This window comes from Pleurodeles waltl, chromosome 5 (genome assembly GCF_031143425.1).
Source record: "Pleurodeles waltl isolate 20211129_DDA chromosome 5, aPleWal1.hap1.20221129, whole genome shotgun sequence".
NCBI classification, from domain to species: Eukaryota; Metazoa; Chordata; class Amphibia; order Caudata; family Salamandridae; genus Pleurodeles; species Pleurodeles waltl.
Window position 1 is genome coordinate 492,540,420 of NC_090444.1, and position 26,985 is coordinate 492,567,404.

Here is a 26,985-nt window from a genome sequence, read left to right on the forward strand (position 1 = left end):
GATTTAACTCTATTCCTTTTATCCTTGCATTCTTCCAGGGGGTTACGGGTTGTAAGTGTAATGTTGATGCATGTGTTTGTGTTTATGGTGTTGTGGGTGAGGGTGGGCTGGGGATGTTGTGTGTGTGTGTCACGCACTATTTCCTCTCCCCTCCCCTGTGTACTAGGTGCAGTACTCACCGTAGTCGTTGCCACCACCTTTCGTATTCCTGTTGGATGAGGAAGTAGGCCAGCATGGGCAGGACCTGCAGCTCGGGCTCCATGGCATCCTGGTTATTTGTTTGTGTGGAGTGGTGAGTGGTTTCCCTTCCCTGTTTCCGCCGTGCTTTTGATGGCGTTGGTACTGCCCCGGAAAAGCAGGCGGATTGGCGAGTTGTGACGTGGTGGGCGGTACATTGTCTTCCGCCTGTCTGTTGGCGGTTACCGCCACAGTGTTTTTTGCTACCGCTGTGGCAGTAGGTTGTTAAAGTGGCTGTCTGTGTTGGCGGTTTCCGCCGTGGTCGTGATCCCATTTTTTTACTGCCTGTTGGCTGTATTACTGCCGATTTAACACCGACGGCCAGGGTTGTAATGAGGGCCATAATCTTCCATATATAAAATATGTAATTTATGGGCTCCTGCAAGATTGGCCCTAGTTAGCCACTGACATAGTAAGGGCTGAAGAATGGCACAGCTCTGTGCAGAAGCACAAACTGACCTGTCAGGAATGGACTGCACAGAATTCTTTTGAAGCCCTTGGTGGGCTAAAAACGTGTCCTTTTTAGCCTCACCTTGAACTAGGTCCCTAGAGATATTCTTGAAAGCTTAGAAGGATATATTCCAGCAGCAACAGAAGATTTGAGTCCCTTGGGGAATGGGATAAGGTATCAAGACTATTCAGCAAAAAGTGTTGCATCTACAACCATGGCACCATAGTGAGGATATCTGGCCAAATGTAACCATATCATGCTACAGTTTTTGGTCATGCATTGGTAGAGGATTTTGAGCTCCAAAAAGTGACTAGGGCCTCTTATTTAGAGTTTGGCTAACGGGAACATCATCATAAATATAACAGATATCCTTTCCATACTATTACAAGTATCTAGTACGTTAGGATATAATGCAATCACATTTGTGATGGAATACCTGTTCATAAAACTGTAACTCAGGGACTAAGTATGAATGTAAAACTTCAGGGTGATCAAAAAAGAAACCCCATTGGTGAAACAACCTTAGCAGCTACAGAATGCAATTTTATATTAGTTTGGGTGCCAAAACTGAAGAATTTAAGCCCAGATTTATACTTTTTGATGCAAAACTGGGGTTTTGCATCAAAAAGGTTAGCGCCGACTAGTGTTTTTTTTAACGCCATCCGGGAGTCATATTTATACTATGGCGTTGGCTGGTGCTAAAAATTTGTTAGAGTCATTTTTTCTGACGTTAACTATTGCACCTTGTCATAAGGCATAATGACTTTAACGGAGGAAAAATGACTCTAATGGAGATTACGACAAGTAAACATGTCGCAAAATGGAAATGCACCATTTTTCCCGCATTAGCATCAAATACAGATGCAAATGAAGAAAACAGTGCAAAGGAGAGGCAAAATAGAGCCAGGAAGCCAGAAGAGACCCTAGGGAGACCTCATTCAACCAGGAACCAGCCAGGAGGACACAGATAAGACCCAGAGGAGAGAGAAGAAAAAGAGAAAGTGTAGTTTCAGCGCAGAGGAGCACAAAATACTGGTGAGAGAGGTAGCAGAGCATAAAAATCAACTCTTCGTCACCTTAAAATTGCTAGTACGAAGGACTGAGGCTATCTGGCAGCTGATAGTGGATACGGTAAACAGTGTCGCAGAGGTCAGTAAAACTGTAACTGAGTGCAAGAAACGCTGGCATGACTGCAAGCGAAGAACAAAGGAAAACATGGACAGGAACAGGAAAGCAGCACTGCAACTAGAAGTGCGAGTCCAGAACCAGAAGAGGACTTGGACGAGGTGGAGAAGACACCACAAATGCAGAGTAAGTTGCATGGGGAAGTTATACTAAAATGTTAAGTGCAGGAAGGGGAAGGCACATAGGACTCACACAATGCATGTCAAAGGAGCTCAAAGGAATACAATTCACATTAGGCAAGTTGCATCATGCTGACGTAAGCTACACATATACCTACGCCTTGGTAGTGCAATGCACCATGACACATATACAACCTAGACATACGTTGAATACCAGGCCTAAATACCTACATGTACATATGCAGCATATGGATGGCATGAATATTTACTGTGCCACTGGTTGTGTCACCACATCATCCCTTGCGTGTAGTCATATCAATACCACCAACACGACCAGGACCTCAGAGACCAGGTAGTCAGTCAATACCATTCCTGGGGTCACGTCATAGTGGGGTCCCTTACAGTAACACCTTGCAACTGCCTTGCCTCATTTCCCAAACACGTGTGCTGCATCTCACAGCACACAAGTCATTGCACCTTCCCCCCAGTACCCAGACATGTGCTGGTAGCACCACCACACAGCACATAGACAACACATCCACATGAGGCAGCCACCACTCCATCATGCAGTCAGGGTGTCTCCTGGGTGCATGGAACAATGAACTGCACAGGCACTGGGGAAATAGCACGCTGGACTTGTATCATTGGTAACATGCTACTACCCAGACCAACTAAACTGAAGTAGTGTTGACCCACACATCTTGAAGCAGAACTGAAGTGTGCCACTACAGAAAATATGTACCACAGATAGCAAATAGTAGGTCACAACAGTCACAGGCTGAGCCCACAACTACTCTGACGCAACCATGTCAGACACATGGGAATGGGGAAATAAACACACACATACAACATATGGGGTATGACTGTGAACGTAATGGTGTATAATTCCAGGCGGGGATGGTGCACGGGCAAGTCCGGTGTTGGTAAGACTGCCAGTTTGCACTTGGCAGCATGAGTTACAAGTTGGGATGGCGGTGGTAATCTGTCTGCTCATGGTAGCTCTGTGGGGAACTTAGCACAACTTTCTTGATGGATCAAAATAGACTCAGTGCCACCTTTGGGCTGCATTGGGTGTGACAGGACACACTGCACTCAGCCCTATAAATCAGGCAGCGGAAAGGGCAAAGGACCAGGGTGTGGGACTCAATGCAATGCCCATGCCAAGTGCCCATGGGGCATTCCACATTGACAACTGGCCAATTACACAATGGCAGCCAGGTGCCCAAAGGACTGATGCACTTGAAATGAGGGACCAGAATGACTACCTGCAGAATCACCTCTAACTAGCTTCAGGCCCTGACCTAAGTCCAACTCCTGTTAACTGGCTATGTCCATAGACTCTTTCACCATCAGGCACTGTTGCATACAGAATGATGTACACAGCAGCAATTTCATACCCATACTGCCCATCTCTGGGTTTAACCCTGTGCTTGTGTCAAAAGAGCTGCACTGTCACCATGCTGCACTCATCTATCATAGTGCAAGGAGGGCTGCATTGAGTGGGAGGACATAGGTGTGTAGTAAGGCAAACACACCTACACAGACGCAAGATGAAACTGAACTCTGCCAGGTCCATGAGTGCCATGCAATGTGGCACACATACACAAACAACAACATGAGGAGCCAACAATGGTAACAAGAACATAGTGTCCTGTCAATTCCATCCCTGGTGTGGTGCAAGGCCTCAGTACTTCATGGGTTTATGTGAAAGATGTAAGAATGTGACAAGTGAAAATTGCCATGTGCAGTACTGTGGCATGAGAACAGCAACACGCATTGCAAGGCCTCACCATGCAAATGGGTGCATAGGGAGGGTAGATAACAAAAAGATGGTGTCAAGCCACAACAAGGATAGACATCACACTTAGAAGATATGACACAGCCAATTGTACCAACTGGGCTTCCCTTTATGTGACATGCAGGTGGGGCATAGGGCTGAAGACTGGAGCCATGATGTACAGGAACAATCCTCTGGTACTAAGGGTGAATCACAGGTCCCTAGTGCCACAGGAGTGTCACTTTTAGCTCCTGTAGTGCTAAGCACTGTGCCGTATTAACAAGGTGTCATTAAGCCACTTTTTGTGGCTTAATGTCAACTTAGAAATATGGCACCTTCCCACGCAGCACTGTCGGTGGAAGGGGCATGCAATTGGTGTTGCTGTGGGCATGCCACAGCAACACTCATTGCATTTTGATGCTGCCTCAGATTAATGACATTTTGTAAACCTGAGGCAGCGCCAAAATCTAACGCCTAGCAAGGTGCAACAAGGAGGAATGCATGTATACCTCCTCGTTTTTTGCTTGTCCAATGTCTGCTGTATTCTGCAGCACACATAGGAAGAGCAAAATGCCAGAAATTATTGGTTATGTGTCTGAAGGTGTCCCTTCCTGCACATAAACAATCATTTGAAAATGACTCTTTGGCACTTCTTTATGTACAGCATTCTACAGCTCACACAGAGGTGCCAAGGCGCCATTAGTGATTGTAAATGTGTATGAAGGGACACCTTCACGCACATAAACAATCACACCGCTCAACGCATACATCCTTGCTCAATGGTGCAAGGATGCCTGTTTTGGCAGCTGAAATGTGCACCAGATTGAGGGACTGCACAGGGGTGAGCCATATTCACTTACATACAGCACATCGCAGCATTTCTAAAGTGACGCAGCGTGACGCTGCCAATTTTTGCGCAGCACCGTGTTGGACCACTTTTCAATAAATCTGGTCCTAAGATGACAATGATCCTCAAATATTAAGTCAGTGACGTAAATTATCAACTGCCACAATACAGATAGAATGATTTTACACCATCTCATTGCAGAGGATGAGGCTCTCCTGCGGATCTCCCTGTCCTGGAGTACCCTGATGACCTGGATGACCAGCTGGCAACCATGAGTCAAGAGACCCTTCAAGAAGTCCTTGTAAACCTCCAGACACCACCTTCAGTTGCAAGGAGGAGTATTGATGTAGCAGATATCCCACAGGCCCCACTTAGAACCCCAGTAGTATGAACTGCCAGCACCGACACAGCAGAGGACTCCGGGGACCCAGGGACCAGCTTTAAGAGGACAGTGGTAGGAGTCCAGCAGGAGCTAGCTAAGGAGGTGCGGGTGGGGATGCAAACTATGGCAGCCAGCCTGGAGGGGATTTGCATGTGCATGGTTACATCTACTGAACAGACTGCAGCCAACCGGCGCACACACTCCAAAATGCGTGGAGTCCAGGAGTGTCTGAGGGATAGCTGCTGCCACGAGGGAGAGACCACAACAACAGCCCTCCCAAACTGGTATCAGCGTGCTTGAGGACAAGATGGACTCCATGCACAGGGAAATGGTCTCCCTCAGGGCAGACATGGCTCCCTACCACAGGGATGTTGCTGCAATATAAAAAAATCAGCAGTTCCTCCTTGCGGCAGTGATGCCATATGTAGTTCCACAGATGGCAGCTGCCGAGAATTGGGAGTCCACATCTCCAACCACTGAAGTGTGTGTGATCCCCTCTACCTCTGAACTGCCACCAAGGGCAGAGGAGACACCACACACATCGGAGGATGAAGATGTGGAACAGATCATCTTTATCCGTAGGAGTTCCCACTAGCACCAGCCCATGCCACATGGGCAGTGTTTTCCTTTGTCCTGTGCTTGACATCATGCCAGTGTTAGCACTGTTGCGGATAGTGACTCTTCACCGGAACACTATTGACCTTTCTGCTATGGAATGCAATTGTCTCTAACTTTTCAATTGGCAATTCATGTTCCCCTGCACTGAAAGACACTTTACCCAAGCATGTCCCATGATATGTCTTTAACCCTGGACTTGTGTTTTGCCAAAATTGGATGGATTCTACTAATGGGGTCACAGTCCAGGACATTGTAAATATTGCACTATGACACTTGTAATTATACACCACCTCCACAACCAGCTTGTCTTTGTGTGTTGTGATACATCTACTACACTTAGGAATTGTGATGTGTGTAACATTTCTTTAGTCACAGAGTGACAGTACAAGAGTGCAGGAATATGCAGGCACATATCTACACACATGGTACCACTCACAGCAAGGTTAGGAAACAAACCAAATTAGGTGTGCAATAATTGTGTGCCATGTTTGACAATGCAAAGGCAGTGTCAAGTTCACATAGGTCAGGGCCACTATTCCTCATCATCTGTGTCAACTTACAACCATACATCACCAGTAACTTCAATCTGTTATTGGGAGTATGGAATGCAGTTGGCAACCATAGGGGTTTGTGTTGATAGGTGCAAATGCAAGCCTGATCAAACTGACTTTCACCTACACTGTGAGCATCACATCTACCTTCAAATTTGTTGCTCCTCACACCCTGTGCCTCAGAGGGGATGGCCATGCAATCCATCATCTCAACTGTCCAGGTCATCTACCAAGGGGTGCCCGCTCATACATGGAGTCAGGGTGTGGACCATATGTTAGGAGGGCTGACAACTAAGATGCTGGTATTCATGGGTCTTTCACATCTACATTCATGTGTCCAGGTGTAGGCACCCTTTCAATACCTGGTGAGCTAATACCATTCCTTACACACCCATATCCATGCCAGTACACATTTGGACTGTGTCACGTACAAAATATGTGGCACCATGCTCGGGGACAATTTCCCACCCAGTACTACATGTATATCACAATACAGGGATGCACCAATTTGCGCACAAAATGGTGCATTACTGTGCTGTGAGAATGACTTTGTGTCCCAGTGCCAATATTTTCACAACTCTGCACATCTAGGCCACATATGGGCCTACATGTTGCTTGTCATCATCTTGTTTACACAATGCTGCCCATTGAGCACCACAAGCCTCACAAGATATGACTCTCTGCTCGTGCATGGGGGACCCCTTAAATGGGACACAGTGTCACGATCCAGTCTACTTTGATATCTGATCATTTGACAGCTCATCACTTCTAGGATTGCGTGCAACACACATGACTGACTCACACAAAAGTCTTAATCACTACACAGGACAGACATAATCACCCTTACTGGATACATCTGGGTTGTCAAATCTTGCCACTTCACCTATGGTGTAGGGGGCCAGTCCACCTGTAAGATATGGATGGAAAACCATGGTTAGTATCATATCACTCTCACTACTAGTGGACAATATAGTACAGTGAGTACTATTTTGGAGGAGTGAGCTAATTATCCAGGTTGAGGACAGTGCAACAGACACACCACTGCAAACTCACGATGACACTGGCACTCAGGTGAGTGAGATCCACACATCTGCACACTTACAATGGGCCTGAGACTCATGTAGTTCTACACCCTGCAACAACCATGTTTTGCCAATCTATAGAAGATATTACTCCATGATATGAGGAGGAGTTGGGTGACAGATACATGACTCTACCCTGGTGCTCTGCAATACAACTGACTCAGGTGTTCTGGCTTGTTCTGCAAGACACTCAGAGGCACTTTGTGAAGGACAAGCGGCTCAATTTTTAGTCTGCAATGATCATGCCTTGAATAATCCATGACTGATGTGTAAAAGGTGTCTGATGGTATCAAATGCCCCATTGCCAATGCCCCCTAAGGTGGGTATGCCCCCTCTGCTAACATAATGGCAGCAATAATGTGTGTGAAATTATGACAATTTGGCGCTGTACATGGATTGCCCTACTTTGTTATCACAATCCAGTTACATATGGTATGATGGTGGTCTCTTGGCTTATCATACATGGCACTATGCTGGGGCACATGTGTTGCCATGGCCCCTGAAATGGGTTACTTAGTGATGGTTGTGCATGACTCACCAAACATCTGACTTGCATTGGTAAAATGGTAGGATATGTGAACTCCATGTCTATACTGGTGCAGTTACACTTCATTCTGGTTTCATGAAACTTGTCCACAAGCATTGCATGCAGCATGGCAACACATCTGCTACTGTCCTTCAAGTGCGGTGAACAGTAAATAGTTTGTCAACTGGAGACTCACCAACAGGGCCACCGATCACCACACCAAGATGGTCAAGCAGATCCTGCTTCCTGGCCACCAGATCTGCCCAGCGATGCTTCAACTGGTGCTTGTTGCTGCTTCTGTGGTACACCCTCTTCAGGTGGTGGAGCACCTTGCCCCACCGCAGCCACCTCGCCTCTGTCCGGTAGCCCTGGATCACACGACCCCCTCATCCCCAACATTAATGGGAGTTAGTAGGCTACCAGCCACACAAAGCCTCCAAGGTCCTCTTCTCCCATCCTAATCAACCTCCCCCTACCAGGTACAGGTTGACAAAAATTATGATTCTAAACAAAACTATAGTAAAGGAAACTTAAGACCCCAAAATAACCATCCCAACTAACCTAACTTAGCAACTATCCCAGACAGACACCCCACAGTACAAGTACAATGAAAGATACAAAAACACACACATTTAATAGCACTGGGACAAAGTACAGTCAAATACTACAAAAACACAACAGGAGGGACATCACAAGATGCAATACAGAGCAAGAACACACAATCAACTCCCAGACACAACCACACAGTCACAAAAGGCACAGACTGTAAAGAGAAAGTGAAAGTACACCCACTGTACCATGCCTGTAAACAGGATTTCCTATTTCATCACTTCCTGTCCCTGTGCGTCATGTTCTCTGTTATGCGTGTATTTATTTGACGCATCTGATCTTTGGGGTAAGTATTTCAGACGCATGACCTACGTGCGGCTTTATGCATTGATTTAACAGAAAATCAACATTGAGATGAGTGCAAAGGTGGAATTCACGCTAATGGCCCATGGGTCACATACTTTGCATTTGTAGATGTTTTTGAAAAATGTGCGTAATTTTTCCTATTCCTGATTGCATGATTTTGTCCATTGTCTATGGATGCACCCTGTGATAACATACAAATGGAATGGGCTGGGCTACAGTGTGGCATTTTTTGTATGGCCACATGTGGTAGTCCATACAACAATGTGATTTAGGTGTGATTGGTCTGTTATACCAATGTGTGTGTTACCGAATCAACAGCATGCAAATGTATTCATGTGATGCATGTGTGATAACAGTGTATCCACATATGTATGGCAGTCAGTACTATGCAACAGTTATGGAATGTGATTGTGAATTGTGTTTACTTATGTGATGTGTGTAGTTGTCTTATAGAGTATAACATTTCAGATGACATGCACAGCTCGGGCATTGTTGATGATGGCTGATGAATGCTTGCTAGCAAATGTTACCTGACAACTGTCTCCATATCTTGATCTTTTGTATATGTGACTTGTGTGTGTACTACAGATATGTTTGACATTTGTACATATTTGGTACATACTGTGATTGACACACACTTCCTATATTTCACCCATATCATGTTTGAACAAAATAGTCAGATCAAAGTCATTACATTTAGCAGTGTTATTTTAATTTTTGTGAGGTGGACCTGCACCACTAGCTGCATATGTTCTCATCCATTCTGATAAACATTCCACAGACGTGTCTGTCCAAAGTGTGAGGTCATGTGTACCAACTGTCAGGATTGGGCTCCATGGCAGTGCCGGGACTGATTTCCATGGATGTACTGCGCAGGCTCAATTTCTTCCATTGCTTGTCATACCTGGGCTATTCATGATGTCCATTGTCACCAATGATGTCCCCCCCTTATCACACCTGCTCCATGCAGCCATTGCAACTCTCACACTGAGTTGTGTCAGTGGTCTGTTCAAACATTACAGTCTCACCATATTTTGACATCCACTGTCTCATGCGTGGGCCCCTTGTTTACCTCCTATTTGTACATGTTGTATTTGTGCGTGATGAGCTATTGTTGTACAAGTTGTCAACATGGATGTAAATAATATGTTGTAGTTCATAGATTTTGTCCTTCAGTTGTCACATTCAAGTGATGAGGCTATTTGTGATATGTGTGATGGTAGCAGTTCAACCTTATGCATCAAATGTGATGTTGCTACTGTAATCATCAGATTAGTGCTTGTGCCATACTCCCTGAGGTTAGACTCACAATCCTGTAGTATATGTTGTATAGATTAAAGAGACCAAAGCCGGATTTTGTGAATAAGTGAGCTGTTTATTGACAAAATGTACAAGGTGAGTTACGTGATTATTAAGTGAAGAAGTTCTCAATGATGTGCAGTCTGTGGTGTATCCCAGCAGCTGTGTTGTGCTGGCCCCCTCATTTTCTTCTCCACCATCCCCTTCCTCCTCCTCAGGCAGGTCATAAACCTGCTCATCTTAGGGGACGTTCATCCGCACACATATGTTGTGCAGGATAGCACATGTCATAATTATCTTGCAGATGATGTGTGGGGTATATGGGAGGCTGCCTCCTGTGATGTCCAGGCACCTGAATCTGGACTTCAGGATGCCAAATGTCCTCTTCACAGTAGTCCGTGTCCTCCGATGTCCCTCATTATATGCACGCTCTGATGCTGTGCTTGGGTTGGGAAAGGGGGTCATTATCCATGACTTAATGCTTTAACCGTGATCTGCTGCAAAAGATTAAAGGAGTAAGTTGTTGTTAGAGCTTGCAACAGGTATGTCATGTAGCATGGTAGTTGATATTTTGAGCTGGTTGAGACCTATATGTATTTGTGGTAAGGTGTGAGTTCCTATCCTTGTGTAATGTCTCCTCAGCACTGGGCTGTTGGACATGACAATCTTGTGTTTTGTTCAAGGACCTGAGACAGATGATTGGGATTCGAAAATGATAGTGATAATGCATGTACCATGCGTTTTGTAGTGCACCTGTGTCTCAGTGTGCTGTCACTAGAGATGACATGAAAAATCCTCACAACAAAATGGGGTCAGATGTGGTGGCAACATGGTAGCACTACAGAGCCTGGACATTCCATCCATTGACATGTGTCATTGCAGAAGATGTGTGGCACTTAGGGCCTTTGAAATTGGTAAATGAGACTGCATAAGTCTCCAAAATTGGCTGCACTGTCCAGCAACATTTTGACTATGCAAGAATGCCCCATGTGTGATGTTAGGTGGCAACCCTTTTATGTACCCTGCGCAAGTTGCTCACATGCTGCCATGCACAGACACTACCTACCTTGTACCAGGGTACTTGTCTAGCTGCCTTATGGAGGTTGATGTACATGTGCAGGAAGGGACACTGCCCTATACATATGCTGTTTTGATAGCCAATTAGCTCTTTCTGTGTGTGCAGCAGTATGCAGCATGCATTGGTGGCAAAATCATCTGAGTTCAAAGCACAGTCTACTTCCTTATCTCAACCTGCATACAGCACCCCTGGGGTGGTGTTTGTTGTGGGCACTTCCTCAGGTTTTAGGTGACAGCTACATCTGAGTCATCATCATCATGCTTTGTATCTTGTGGTGACAGACCTGCAGCGACACACATTGCACACCCCTTCCACATTATAGAGCATGGGAGAATGGTCGATTTACAATGTGGCTTCAAGTCATTATGAAATGGTCATCTGCAAGTTGTACATATGGTGCAGGCCATGACAATGGTACTGCGGACTATTACATAGGTCCCTTGGTGATCCAGAGTGGCAGCTAATGTTTGTGGCAGCCATGAGGTGTCCAAGGCTGTGTATCCCATTGTTACCGGATCAACAGAACTACCAGTGTCTCTCCTATCATCCAAAACATTAATCAGCATTTATACTGTCAACACATGCACAGTGCAGGCTATGGGATGGAGCTTAGCTACTTAGCAATTGTGTCCCTTGGCACAGTGCATGTGAGGTCAGTGATGTCCTGTTTTCTCAAACTGGGTCCCACCATGGCATCCATGATCAGCACTGTCTGACAGTCACTCTGACCCATGTAGGGCCATTTATTGTATCTGGTACAGACATGATGGTGTTGTGAGTCAGTGAGTGTTGCATGTGAGGTGGCACTACAGTATGTGTGGTACCACTGCTGGCACATGGTATGTGATGGGCACTGATCTTGTATTTCTATGTGTGTGAGCCAATGCGTCAGGCAGATGTCTCTGCACACTACAGGTAAGTCAGGTATGTGTTGATGAGATGCAGTTGATACAGGCACAAGTTGTCTGGTATTGGATATTTGTTCTGGCAGTGATTTGCACTGCATGACTTGAGCGATTGGTGCCCATATGGAGCTTACATGACACGGGCATGGTGTATGCCATTGACATGTCTGTGCTATTCTTTGTTTGGTGTACTGTGTGTGAAGTGTACATAGTAGGCAACCTGTCGCACTTTTAGGGGTCTGTGTAGTTCTACTATTAGCAAAGGGTACATGTCTGTACCTGTCCTTTTCGTGGTGTGCCTGTCAAGTTGTGGGTGTGTTACGTACATGTGGGTGTGTGTGTTTGTGGTGTGCACTGATTGTGTTGTGCGGCAGCATGGTGCATGTGTGTTGTCTCCTGCACATGTGTGTTACCCTGGCCATGTGTTAAGGTAGTGGTGTATGTCTTGTCTGTCCGACAGGATTGGTGTGTTGTGTGTATCTTGCTAAATTTGTTGACATATCCACAAGTAGGCCATCTCCAAAATGTCCATCCTGGATTTGTTCATTGATCCTTCTATGCCGGAATATGTAGGCGTCATGTACACTCCCAGGATATTTGACCAAAATGTTTATGAATAGACCCCGCATGAAGCCATGGATTTGATAGAACCCCTGTTTGTTCTCCTGCTGCTTTTGTTGGATGTTGGGGAACTGGTGTGGCGGGGTGTCAGGGAGATGACAGTGTCTTACACCTTTGACAGGAATGCAGACAACACCGGCTGTTAGACACCGGCAAACAGGGCACCCATTGTTTGAGAGGAACCACTTGCCAGCATGTGCAGGACAGCTAGCAGATTTGTCACAGGTGGTATGTTGTGTGAGGTCTGCAGGCTGGTTGTAATTTGTGGCTCAATGTGGTGCAGAAGGTGTAGTAAGGCTTGCCAGTTCAGTCTGTGGGTCCTAATAATGTCCTGGTCTCTGAGGCCAAGGAGGGTTGTCCTGGTTCTGAAGATCCTCTCCTGCCTTCTGTGTTGCCTTTGTGGGCCGTGTTGTAGTGGTTGTGATTGCTGGAGTTGTTGCTGTCCTCTGCACCATCTTGCAAGCTGGATCATTGTCACCTCCACCTTCTCCTGTGGGTTGGTAATGTTGCTTCTGTCTGTTCCCCTTAAGTAGTGGTGTGTTTGCTTCATTTTAACACCTTCCCTGACCCATGCATTAAATTGTGAAGCAAATCGGTGATAACGTAATTTTTTGGCTCCGCCTCTCACCTGTGAGTCTTTTTTGCCTGGGTGGGTAAATACGGCACTAGGTTGTTTGAGTCATTTTTTGGACAGGAACCCCTACCTTGCATCTCATTGATGGAAGGAAGTTAGATGCATATACGAAAAATTATGTTAACACCAATATTTTGAAGCTAGACGTGTCTAGATTCAAAATATAAATATGGATTTAAGTCTGCGCTGAAATAGTGTAAAATAATGACGCTATTTCAGCGCAAAAAGAGCATAAATATGCCTCTTAGTGTGCAGGTCATCTATCTATCTATCTATCTATCTATCTATCTATCTATCTATCTATCTATCTATCTATCTATCTATTTATCTAATTTTATATATATGTGTAAGTGCATATATGTGTGTCTCTATATATATAAATATACATATACACACACAGATATATATATATATATATATATATATGTATATATATATATATATATATATATATATATATACATGCACCTGTGTAACTGATATTGATTTGTAGTTGTATGTAGATTAATTAAAAGTTCTAATTTAAATTGTGAACAGAAGCGCATAACATATTAATTTGAAGATGGAGCGTAAATTATAAATTAAAGTGATAACTATAACTGTAGATTTTCAAACATTTGCCCATTTTTAGTAAGGTTTATAAAATAAATTTCGCCTATCTATAACTAATTGTTAACCTTTGTTTTTTTCATGGACTTTTAGGGGTTTTTAAACATAGAAGGATAAAGATGTATTCATTTTTGATTTTGTTATGTATGTAAAGCACATCAAACTTGATAATATTTTTGTCTATGTTGCATTACAAATAAAATGAGCTTGATTTAGAAGTAATATCAAAGTGTATTACACCAAAGTAGTGTTTTGTTTTCTTGATTGGTAGATTTTGACGTATTTATTTAGCCCAAATGTAAATATACTTTTATTTTAAAATGTACGTAGAAAATGATAATATTGAATGAATTTTGTATGCTTGTCAAGTGTAATAGTAATGTTTTTGTTATATAAATACAGCATAATATATATTTTTTAAAGTTACTCAGTACCGCTGATCTACCTAAAACCTACCGTGAGGGTACCTCAGTTTCTGATTGGTTACCAAAACACACAAATACAGTAAGCATATTTCATATTTTCATCCTTTACCTACAGCTTTCAGTAATAGAATGGCTGACCAGGCAGATTAAGCATATGAGCACAGAAAGCGGACACAGAGAATGAAGAGGAAGTTCTTGCTGCAAAAAAGGAGAAAGAAGTTTGAACAAGGAAGTGGTAATGTGGGCCAGTGATGTGGCAGTTTTTTACTCTGCCACTAGGGTAAAATAAAGTCAATGTGCCCATCTTTACAGGTAACCTTTGCATAAAGGTTATATCATGAGGAACCAGGTATCAGTATTAATTTGGTATGACGGGCATGAAGGAGCACCTCATGTCCATGCACTCATTATGATGACGATGTGTGCAAAGTACAAGTAAAGGAAGTTTCAGGATTTTGCTACACAAACCTCATTCTCAGAAGCTGAGGGAGATTCAGGGAGAACATCTATCTCTACCTCCACCAGTGCATCACCAAAGTCAGTGCATTCATTAGCTCATGTTTCACTCTCACCTGGTAGAAGTAACATCCCTGTGCACAGGTTGAGACAGGACAGGGGCATGGTGATTTCTTAATAGCAGTATATTGTTGTGTTTATCTGAAGCATTTATAAATATTGTACAGCTGAAGTTCAATTTGTATCAGTTCTTGCATTATGTAGGTTTATAAATCCACTTCTGCTGTATAAAAGCAGTCAGAAGAGTGCCTATGTTTCTCTAATATAGTTAGTAGTATTGGCCTGTCTTTGTAGCCGAGTTATGGTTCTAATCCAATCAGACTAAATGTTACTCATTGCTAATAATAGTTGTCTACATTTTGATCTATGTTTATTTGTTGGAAAAGCTAGGTAAGATTGCAATAAATTAATCCTTACTCAACCCTTGGTAGCTTGGCCCATGGGCAGTCCGGCACGTAGAGCATTTAATAACACCAAAAATGTAAATAAGTAAAAACATCATGCAATAAAAATCCAACAATTATTTTAAAAAAATAGAAAATATTTGTATCTTTAAAATGACACCAAAATGACAAAAATATAATTTAGTGAACTAGAGATACGATTTTTTAAAGAATAAATTGAAAAAAGGTGTTTTCTGGTGTCTAAAGAGAAAAGTGCCAACAGCAGCCATTTGGCCTCTTGTGACCAGGTCAAAGTCACAGTTTGAGGATGATACCAATGGAGCCTGGGTCAGAAACACTGAGCAGTAGGACTCTGTCAAAAGTTTACCTTCTCACATTTTTGGTTCTTTTTTCCTCTAAGTCGAGCAATTCTCACATGGAATGTTATAATTGCCCCATGGAGGTGTTCAGGAAGTCCTGGAGGGGCTCCCACCTCCTTATATTTCATGATGCCCCCAGGACCTGGCCCACCAGGGGGCATTTAAAAAAACAAACATACACTTTTTGTGGGCTGCAAAATTGTGAACTTCACAAAGTTGTGGCAAAAAAATGAAAAAGTGGTCAGGGTGTTCTTACTTTGGCCCCTTTTCCTTTTTTCAAATTTTTTAGTGTGACTCAGTTGAATCCGAGTCTCACGATAGCTGACAACACTTCCTGGTTTGAAATGTTGGCAGCCAATAAGAGCTGTGCATTTGCAGTGCATAAACTCTTAATCTTTACAAAGTTGTCGCGGTCAGAGATATACAAATTAGTTTTTCCTTTAATATCTCAAACACTACTTAACAGATTTGTACTAAGTAAGCAAAAGCACAATATGACCACAGAAAGTTAGCTTTCGGCCAAATTTGGTGCAATTCTGTTCATTGGTTCGGGCTGTAGCCTTGTTTAAAGGTCCTATGGGAATTAAGATGGGAAACACAACTTTTGTGACCTGCCCCCCTTTTTATCATGCCCCGCTTGATGCATCACCCTTAAACTTTCTGTGCGCAACAGGAATCACTGGGCACTTTTTTGGAAAAGTTTGTGAAGATTTGTCAAACAGGGCCAAAGATATTGGAGAGTCAAAAAATTATTTTCTGATTGAAATATGGTCTTAACTATGACTACCTATTGGCGACCTCCACTAGGTAATATATATATATGTATGTATATAAACTAGTGGTAATGGAATGAAAATTACTGAACCGTAGAAATTCACTGAAAAACCCAAAGGTTACAGGGCATTACGTTGGAAAAAAATATAAAAAACAACAGCATGGAAATTGACTTGAAAAAACAAAGGTTACAGCGACATTATAGTTAGGCTAACATTTTAACTGTACCAAACCATAGAAATTCAGCTGTTACAGCTAGAGTTATCACAAGTAACTACAATTGGTGCCTTAAGGAAACTGTAACTCGCACTCTCACCATGCACTGCTAATTACCCCACAAATTACAGCGCTCCTGGCATCTTTGATAACATCTCTGATAATATGAATGTAATATTTGCAGTAAAATGTTTGACAAAAACACTGTGCATGGTGGGGGAGTGAGTTACAGTTACCTTAGGGCACGAGTTATTGTTACTTTATGGTTTAAGGTGGGTATGAGTTTTTGGGCGGCAGGGGTGATTTTAGGGTTTAGGACAGGTATGGATTTTTGGGTGGCAAATTAATTTTTAGGGTTTCGGGTGGGTATGGGTTTTTGGGTGGCAATGGATTTTTTTGAGTTTAGGGTGGGTATGGGTTTTTAGGTGGCAAGGGTAATTTTGGGGATTAGGGTGGGTATGTTTTTTAAGTGGCAAGAGTAATTTTAGGGTTGAGGGTGGGTGTGGGTTTTTGGGTCGCAAGGGAATATTAATGTTTTGGATGGGTATGGGTTTTTGGTGACAAGGGTAATTTTAGGGTTTAGGGTGGGTATGGGTTTTTGGGTGGCAAAGGTAATTTTAGGGATGAGGGTGGGTACGGTTTTTTAAGTGGCAAGAATAATTTTAGAGTTTAGGGTGGGTATGGGTTTTTGGGTGGCAAGGGTAATTGTAGGGTTTAGGGTGGGTATAGGTTTTTGGGTAGCATGTGTAATTTTAGCATTGAGGGTGGGTATGGGTTTTTGGGTGGCAAGGTTAATTTTAGGATTTAGAGTGGGTATGGGTTTTTGAGTTTTAGGTGTTTTTAGGGTTTAGGGTGGGTATGGGTTTTGGGTGGTTAGGTGTTTTTAGGATTTAGGGTGGGTATGGGAGTTGGTTGTATTAACACAAAGTAATTAGAATTACTTCATGTTTAAAAAACATAATTCACTAAAAAAACAAAGGTGGCAGGGATATTATATTTAGGAAATAGCATTTAAAAAACTTAGAAATTCAATTAAAAAACAAAGGTTACAGGGATGTTATAGTTAGGCTTACATTTTAAATGTACAAAACTACAGAAATTCAGTTATTATAGTTAGAGTCATTTCAAGTAAGTATAACTTGTGCCCTAAATTTACTATAACTCGTGCCCTTGCCATGCACTGCTAATTACCCCAGATATTACTTCACTCATGAACATGTTTGCAGTAAAATTATGGATGAGATAACTGAACATGGCGGGGGTGCAAGTTATGGTTACTCTTCCCAAAAGATCAGAGACGCACTATCGTTCAGGCACATTCTGGCTGTATCAAGTTCCAAGCCAACAGACCCATTTGCCTCCTTACTGATGGTGCAATCTCCACGGCAGCGCTGCAATGTGACATTTCTCCAAAACTTTGCCCAAAGATCAGAGACACACTCACGTTCAGGCCCATTTATTAATTTAAAACAGGAACAAATCAGATACGCTCATGCCACTTTGTTTTCTGCTGCTGCGTTCTCCACCTAACATGTTTCAGAATTCCAGCGTCCTTGTTCACAGGTGACTTGGAAGACAAACTAATTCCGCTGTTCCACATTACTAATTATATTTACTCCTGACATCTGGTGGTACCTGTAGTACTGCCAAATTTGCAAATCATATCCCTCAGTGGGTTAATTTACAGCAGTCCTCTTACCTCCCAGTGGGCTTCCAAAGTTTGTGCAGGGATTGTTCCAATAAACCTTTTTAAGCCATCCTGAGCGTTCCTTTGTGGCTGTATCAAGTCCCAAGGCCTTAGTCCCATATGCCTCCTTACTGTTGGTGCAGTCTCCATGGCATTGATGCCGTTTGACTACAAGATCCAGCATGCACCAGTAGGGAGAGCCCAATTGGGAGCCCACTAGAAGGCTGGAGTAAATATAATTATGAGAAAACTGGGCTGCTTGCAGAAGCCCCCTAACTTTTTGCCCCCATTTTCACTTCTTGCTGGTGTTTTCCTGACTCTGATGGTGCCCTGGGTACTTCTAACCAGTCCTGGGCCTGTGTCCTGATTAAAATGAGCATGAACATTAGACCAATTGTAATTGGCAGTATCAACCTACCTATAAGTCCCTAGTATATGGTAGAGCATATAGGTTTAGCGACCGCAGCAAAAGTAATGTCTCCATAGGTGCACTGCTGAGGTGCCTAGTGTCATTTTAAAGGCCGGCCTGCCTTGCTGGCTGCTTTTAAACTAAAGTTATATGCAGATTTGACATTTGAATTAAAAGTCCTTCCAAAGTCTTAAACTACCTTATGTTTGCATATACATCACCCCTAGCTGTGCCCTAAGTGCCCCTAGGTCTGGGTGCTATGTAACTATGAGCAGGGTCCTTATAAAAATTGTTTATAAACTCTGGTGAGGTAAAATAGGCAACTTCATTTTCCCCTCACTACAGTGATGGGTTCTGTAGTCTAAAACTGTGAAACTTTATTTTAATTAATAGAGTCCCAATAGGAGCTAGATATTTCAAGTTTGGTATCAAACCAATTGTTATAATAAATCCAACAACTTGCCATTGCTGGATTTCATATAACTGGTTCAGTGAAAGAGTTTTAGAACTCTACCTGAAAGTTGGCAGCTTCAGCTCTGTAGTATCCGTCTTTGATTGGCCAGCCTCTGGCATGCCTGGCCAGGCTACCTTGATGAGGTGTGAAGTGGCTTGGGCTGAAAAACAAAGGTAGTGCCTGGGGGAGGAGTCCTGTCTCAACAGATGGTGAAACAGGATGGGGGTAGAGCAGCCAAACTGGTCTTCAAAGGAGGAAAGGATCTTCCCCATTTCCTGCAACCCGAGATAACCAGGTGCCCTCTTGATTAGATTAGGAGAGGGCAGGAGAGGGGTGTGTTAAGGATTTTTAGCCACAGCAGGGGGTGGGCTTAGCTAGACCTAACCTCCAAAATATAGTTTCTGCCATTTTGGATGTTTAGGAAAGGTTGCTCCATGGAATAGATTTTTGCCACACTACCCAGGAAGTGGTCATCCAAGAGGGTAGTGGTCTGCCTGTGATTGGACAGCGGACCCCCGTGCTTTTCACCCCAAGAGCAAGGATGGATTTGGCAGAGCTGCACCCACACCACAGATCCCTGCTGGAAAACGATACTGGAGAAGAAGGACCTAAAGATACTTGCTGTGGAGTGCCCCAAGGAACCTCACTGAGCCCAATGCTTTTCAATAACTACAATGGCCGCTCACTAAGATTACCAATGAACACAAGCTAAACATAGTTTCAGACACCGACAACACCTAACTAATCCTCTTCCTGTCCAAGGACTCTGTGCAAGCCAAGACAAACTTCCACAACGGGGATGCAAGCAGTCTCCACCTTCATGGAGGCCAGCTGCCTCAAGCTTAACTCAGACAAGACAGAGATCCTCGTGATCGGCTCCACCACTTCTGCCTGGAATGACACCTGGTTGCCCACTGCTCTTGGTAACATCCCCGTCCCCACTGATCATGCCCACCAAGTTAATGCTGTCACCTCAGGTAGCTTCCACGCCCTCCATCTTTTGTGGAAGATTTTCAAACGGATTCTCCCCGTTACGAGGAAGACTTTCACCCACGCACTCATCACCAGCAAAGGGGACTACGGCAACACACTCTATGCAGGCATTACCAAGAAACCTCAATCAAGGCGACAAAGAGTCAAGAATGCAGCAACCTGGACATCCCCCCTCACAGCTGAATCTTCTCCCACCTCAGAGACCTACACTGGCTCTTAGTCCCAACAGATGTCTCCGCTCCTCCCAGTTCGCCCTTGCAGCGGTCCCCAACATCTGGAAAAGTACAGCAGGAGGAAGATCTTACACCTACCTAGTAGCCCGGACGTGAAACACACTTCCCCTCAAGCTCAGGCAGACCGCATCACTGAAGCAGTTCAGGAAGGACCTCAAGACCTGGCTCTTCGGTTGAGCAGCACAACTACATTCAGCGCCTTGAGACCCTATGGGTGATTAGCCGCTCTTTACAAATCCATGATTGATAGATTAATTTGAAGGGCTGCCCTCCTGGACCCCAGACCTGCACCGGGACGCTGCACTCACAAGGACTGCATCAGCTGCATATTTTGGGCTTCAAAAAGAAAAGGACATTGCCTTGCTTCTGCAACTCCAGAAGTAGGCTCCCTGTAAGCTACAGGTACAAAGGAGCTGCCCAGAGTCCCCTACATCAAATCCTGCAAGAAGAGCTCAGCTGACCAGCGTCCAGTGGCCATTTGATGATTCTTACCAGGTGTATTTTGGGAATTGTGCTTCTGGAACCTTGGATCAAGATGTTTTGTGCCATGAAAGTATTGGATCTGTTCCTGTTTTAAATGAATAATGTGCCTGAACGAGAGTGCATCTCTGATCTTTAAGCAAATTTATGGAGAAATATGTATCTATATCTATATCTATATCTATATCTATATATATATATATATATATATATATATCTATATCTATATATATATATATATATATATATATATATATATACATAATCTTGCACCATGCCATGCACAGTTCTTCGTTAAAAATTGTACTGCAAACAATACATTGACATTCAAAATTGCTCCCCCAAAATTGTTTACAAAAAAAGTTTTTTTGCCCTGGGGGAAGTCCCCCTGGGATCCTAGCACGAGAGCCAAGGGGCCATGGTGTCCCCACTCTGGCCCCATTTACATTTTTTTTAATCTATTTTTCTGGGACTCAGCTGATGCCAAGTCCCAACACGGCTGCCAACACTTCCTTGTTGAAGTGTTGACAGACAATTCGATTTCATCATGAGATCTGGAGGGTTCGCCGGGATGACTCATCCAGCTGGCACACACTCCCCACCGACTGTCGCAGGACAGTCACCCACACCTTAGTCACTAGCAAGCTCAACTACGGCAACACCCTCTACGCTGGCACCTCAACTATAAACATTAAAAAACTACAACTCATCCAGAATGGCACTGCCAGACTCATTCTGCACCTCCCTCGCCCGGAACATATCTCCTAACATCTAAGGAACCTCCACTGGCTACTGGTCGAGAAGCGAATCACTGTCAAGCTACTCACCTACACGTACAAGGCCATACACAACGCAGGACCAGCCTACCTTAATCACCGCATCTCCTTCCACACCCCCACCTGATCCCTCAGCTCTGTCCAGATGTACCTTGCTACCATCCCTCGCATCCACAAAACCACTGCCAGATAACAGTCCTTCACCTACATTGCAACAAAGAGCTGGAACAGCCTCCCCCTGCACCTCACACAAAGCCCGTCACTCACCATCTTCAGGGAGAACCTCAAGACGTGGCTCTTCGGATGAGGACCCTCCCCCCCAGCACCTTGAGACCCTCATGGGTGAGTAGTGAGTAGTGAGTAGCTGCGCTCTAAAAAAACTGATTGCTTGAAATCTGAATTATTTTTTAATTTCTCAAAAACTACTGAACAGATTTACACCAAATAACAAAAAGGGTGCTGTCTTGTGGTTCTAAAAATTCTGGACCCATGTAATTTACTTTGCCACAGCAGTACGATTTTAGTATCAAAAGACCGATAATGACTAGTACACTAAGCATGAGCATTTTCGCTCAATTCCAGCAGCGTTTTCACCTCGAAATCGCCATTTTTGTCCTGCACTCGTGCTCCCATTTTATACACGGCAGCCATTTTTAAAAGTTGCCCTCACATAGGCTTATAATACAGTCAGATTTGATTCCAAGGACACGTACACCTTGATTTACTTTTCTCTGACCTGGGCAAGCTGGAACCATTGCCTCAGGCCAAACCTGTTTGGTCAGTCCCTCTCCCAGTGGCCGAATCAGATAGCATCAAGGCACACCATGCCATAAAACCCTTATTATCGCTCACACACCCTGCCTAATCTTGCTCACACCTGCACCTGCTCTTTTCTTCTTCTTACTTTACGAGGGGGAGGTGCCCGTTTTAATTGGGGGTCCACACTTATCTGATGTAAAATACTAGGCCTTGCCGGGTAATTTATTATGGGTTGGATGACATGAAATATGAGGTTTCATCATGACACTGTTTTTTCCTTTGTAGTGAAAACATGTGAATGACCAACCAAAATGTCAAGAATGTTTGCCTGAAGCTTAAAAAACGGTATATAAGGAAACCTGACTTTGCATGGATACACAGTCTCCTGAGAACATACAAACCGTGCTGTTGTACTTCTAGGACGCTTGTCACTTGGTTGCAGCCAATAAATTCGATCTTTGACTTCACCTAAAAGACTCTGAGTTTCTGTGGTCTGAATCAGGAAAGTACCCGAGGTCTTTGGGTGTACCCTGGCACCGCTGGGTTACCGGATCAGTACCGGTTCTGAAAAACCCAGTACCTCAGTTGGCGCCCAACGTGGGGCGATACCAGCGGTACCGGTCCAAGCCTGAGGTCCGTGGGGAGCTTCGTGTGAAAATTCTGGAGGAAGGCCGCCACTTCATCGACCCCTGCATGTCGACGTGGTCCGAAAGTCTTTGCTGCGAGGTTCCCCGCTTCCCGACGGCTACGAAGGACTGCTGCCCTGGCTATCGCCCTGATTTGGACCCTTGATGTTTGGTAGAGCGAAACGATAAGACGAGTCTTCTGGTGACGTCATCGATATTTTCAGTTAAGTATAAGTGGAGCGTCTCCCAGTCCTTAGTTGGACACTTGGTTTGGTCCTTAAGTTGGACATTTGGTTTGGTATCCCTTTGGGATCACTTTGATTTGGAACTTGCAAGTACCAAAGGCGAAGGACTCGTGTATTCACGAGACTATCGTAAACGATAATCCTTTGAAGTTTGAAGCTAGACTAGTGAGCGAAGATGCCTGGTCTTAGCAGACTTGGAAATTTGTTTTGTCTTGGTTGTAAAAGGGACTCCCGGTTGGAGGACTCATGTCCGGTTCCTCCGATTGGAACTCTAACCTATGAACTATATGTGAAGCACGGAGTAGGCCCCATCACGTTTAATAAAGTATGGGTCCGCTATTCTTGGAAATAATTGAGAAAAGTTTTCTTTTTTTTCTTGTAAATATGACTTACAACTAGGATCTGCAAACGGTTCTGTAAGTAAATTGCGACGGCGCTATTTATGAAAAATGGCTAAAGCGCGCTGTATTGTGTGTACTGAGTGTTTTCTGTTTATATCTGAAATGAGCTCAATGTGTGTTTGTGGGTCTTCTTGATGTTTACAGTTTGTTAAGTAAAATGTTGGTTAATTAATATTAAGTAGAAACTTAGAAAAAATCCATAAATGAACCATGTGATGTGCTAACATAGCTGTATGTTGCTCTTTAATTTATAGAATGAGCAATTGTGCACATATACAGAACTGCCGTTAAATGCTTAATAAATTAGAAAACACATTCAATAGATATAAATAGGGCCCCAAAAAAACGAAATTATCTATTTTTGCAAAAAAAATAAAAAATACATTTACAGCATTTTTCTTAGGTGCATTGTATTAGATGTTCACAGGCAAACTTTTCAGCTGCAGTATATTTGATAGGAATGTTCAATTCAGCCAGCACTTTCCCAGTTAAACATGGGTGGAATTTTGCATAACCTTCCTTTTAAATGAAAGTGGCGCAAAAATGTGACGCATTTCAAGTTAGGCTTATGCGCTTAGGCTTGTGAGTTAATGTATCCCAAATAATAGGCAAGGGATGCAGCTTGCTTTTATATGTGGAATTATCACAAAAAAAAGAATAATTGGGTTTTTATTTTTATTTTTAAAGAAAATTATTAATTATGGAAAAATTATTTAAAAAATAAGTGCCTTTCAAAATCGTTTTTTAATATTTATAAAGCTTAATACCTATACTATGACCTCCTAGCATTAAAATTTAATTTAAGTTATTTTGCACCGCTAAAATGACATTTGTATGTGCAATTTTCCCTTGGCGCAGGAGCAAACAAGCTCATTTCTATAAAGTATAAGTTAATATTTTCAATGGCTGACTCATGGATTGTGTAATAGACATTCTGGTAATGCATATTATGCAAGAAAATTGTAGGATATTGATTTTTTAATGCCTAAAATATCAAAGTCGATTTTGGGCAAAAGCACTGTTTAAACTGCATTTTCTTTCATTCAGAGTACTTTTTAAAGTGTCTCAGGCTTCAGTAAATGCATACATTTAGGTTTGATATATATTTGCAGGTTGTGCCTTCTTATGATTCAATGAGTCAATGTGCCAGTACAAAGGCTTGTTTTAATATCAAGGTTGAAGGTTCTAACTTCAGCTGGGCCTACTGAGACGTTCATTCATTCGAGGTTGATGAAATATGTACCATTGCATGGGATTGCAACAAGCATTTATTCTAACAACTGGTATGTGTGTTATTAAGGTTTGTGAATTATTCACAGTAAATGAAGTTTAATAATCTGGAAATAGAGATAAAAAATTTTAGCGCCTAAAAAGGAATTTTTTTTTTTTTTTAAATAGAGTGAATTATTGCAGGTTAGAAGGAAAATAGGAAGGCCTACTGTCTTTGACAGATTCAGAGTGGCAGAAGCTAGGAGAGCTACAGAGGCTGGCTCAAGTCACGCTGCTGAGATGCTATCTTTAGTTTTCCCATAAACAATGGAGGAGGCTGTCATGTTGACACTTTAAATTAGGGCCTTGTCTCTGTGAATGACCCTACGGGCCTCTAAAAGTGGGATTTCTGGTTTCTCCAGAAGAACATCAATACAATTAAAGAACTTAATTCCAAAGGGAAAATATAAAAAAAAGGGGTTTCTTCGAAAGTTCTTCATGTTAAATGCTCTGCAGAACTGATACATTTGTGTCTCCACTCTAAAAAAATAAAATGATGCCTGCTAGTTGCTTTTATTTGACAGAAAACGAAGTGTTGCATTAAGTCTTAGACAGAAAATAAGATGCAGCCCTTTTCTAAAATTTTGAAGGCTACATGCCTTAATGAGAACGATTTGCCAATTAAGACTTAATTTTCACAGTGGAAATTGTAGGTGCCGAATTAATATGGAGTGTCAGTGTAACAATTTTTACTTTTAGAAAGGTAAAACTAAGGTGGCTTGATGTTGCGAAGTAACTGACAAGAGGGTAACAGTTAAGTAATGGAAATTTATTTTCATGTATTTGGTCCTATCATGAATTGTTCTTGCTGGTCCTGTATGTTAGAAGAGAAACAGTAAAGTTATATTTGACAGCAGATTTCCATTGCCTGGTGATCTACTGTCAAAAGGAGGGTAAGGATTTTAAACCTGACAAATTAAACAGGCCCAAATATTGGGTTTTGGGCTGCAGGTTTACAGTGCATAAAGTACATGACATGGTGTTGTGTGTCACTGCTTATTCACACATGCTATTGTTTTGTCTCTGCTTTTTGTGTTTGATACACAGCAAGTATATCTGATAGCTTGACGTTTTGTGCGTTTTTATTATTTTTTATTTGTTTTTTTTTGCATGTTTGTTGCTGCTTTTGATACTATTACAAGCTCCCCTGTGTTGTGAGGGGATGGTCATGACGATGCCCATCGCTACGCAACAGTTGGTTGAACTTGTTCTGGTTACTAAATTCCACAGATAATGATATTTCATGCTGTGAACATAAAAGACAACACTTCACCAATGCATGTCTATATGGCTATAATGGTATTGAAGGAAAATAAAAAGAGATATACAGGATCAAAGTGTGTCACCTGCAGTTAGTCACGTTACTGCCCCTTCCCTTAAAGGAACAGGCAGCCCTACATTTATGTAGCCTTGATTGGACCTAAGGATGAAATTATAGATCTGTGACTCAAGGTGGCCTAATTTCTATATTACATTAGTTAATGATGTTCTGTTTCCTAAGTAGCATATGGCTTTCGTTCCTTAAAAGAAAACCAGGTTTTCATTTTTTCCTGAAGAAGGAACTGAAACATTAGCTAGGAGTACCGTATATGGTGTAGTCACCAACGGTAGAGTTAAAATTTGTGTAACTTTGGCCTTTGTGTATCACCCGTACTCTCGGTGTTGTGTCACATGCCTGACTATCACCCAAATAATTTTTTTTGTTCTTCCTATAGATTTTTTCTTTTGTTACTTCCCCTGACCAATGTCGCATCATGCTTAGTTATTGAGATTTTAGCTATGTCCTAGTCCCATTTCTCTTTTTCAAATTCCTTTCACCAGTCAGACCTTTTATTATTATTGATGTATTGTTCAGGTTCACATTTCCAGACTGCAGTGATGTACCAGGGACCCCCATGATATGTATAATTCCCTTTGGTATGACCAGACTGGTTTTCAAGAATTTGCCTTAGGCCTGCTTCAATGTTTTCCAGCCTGACTGTCAGGGTAGCGATAGACTGGTTAACTGACTCAATATTATAGTAAGACAAGTTTTCCATCTCAATAGGAGATATCTTATGTTTACCTTTTTGAACATGACGAATTTTCAATGTCTATTTTAATTTGGTTTTCGGTTCCCTTCT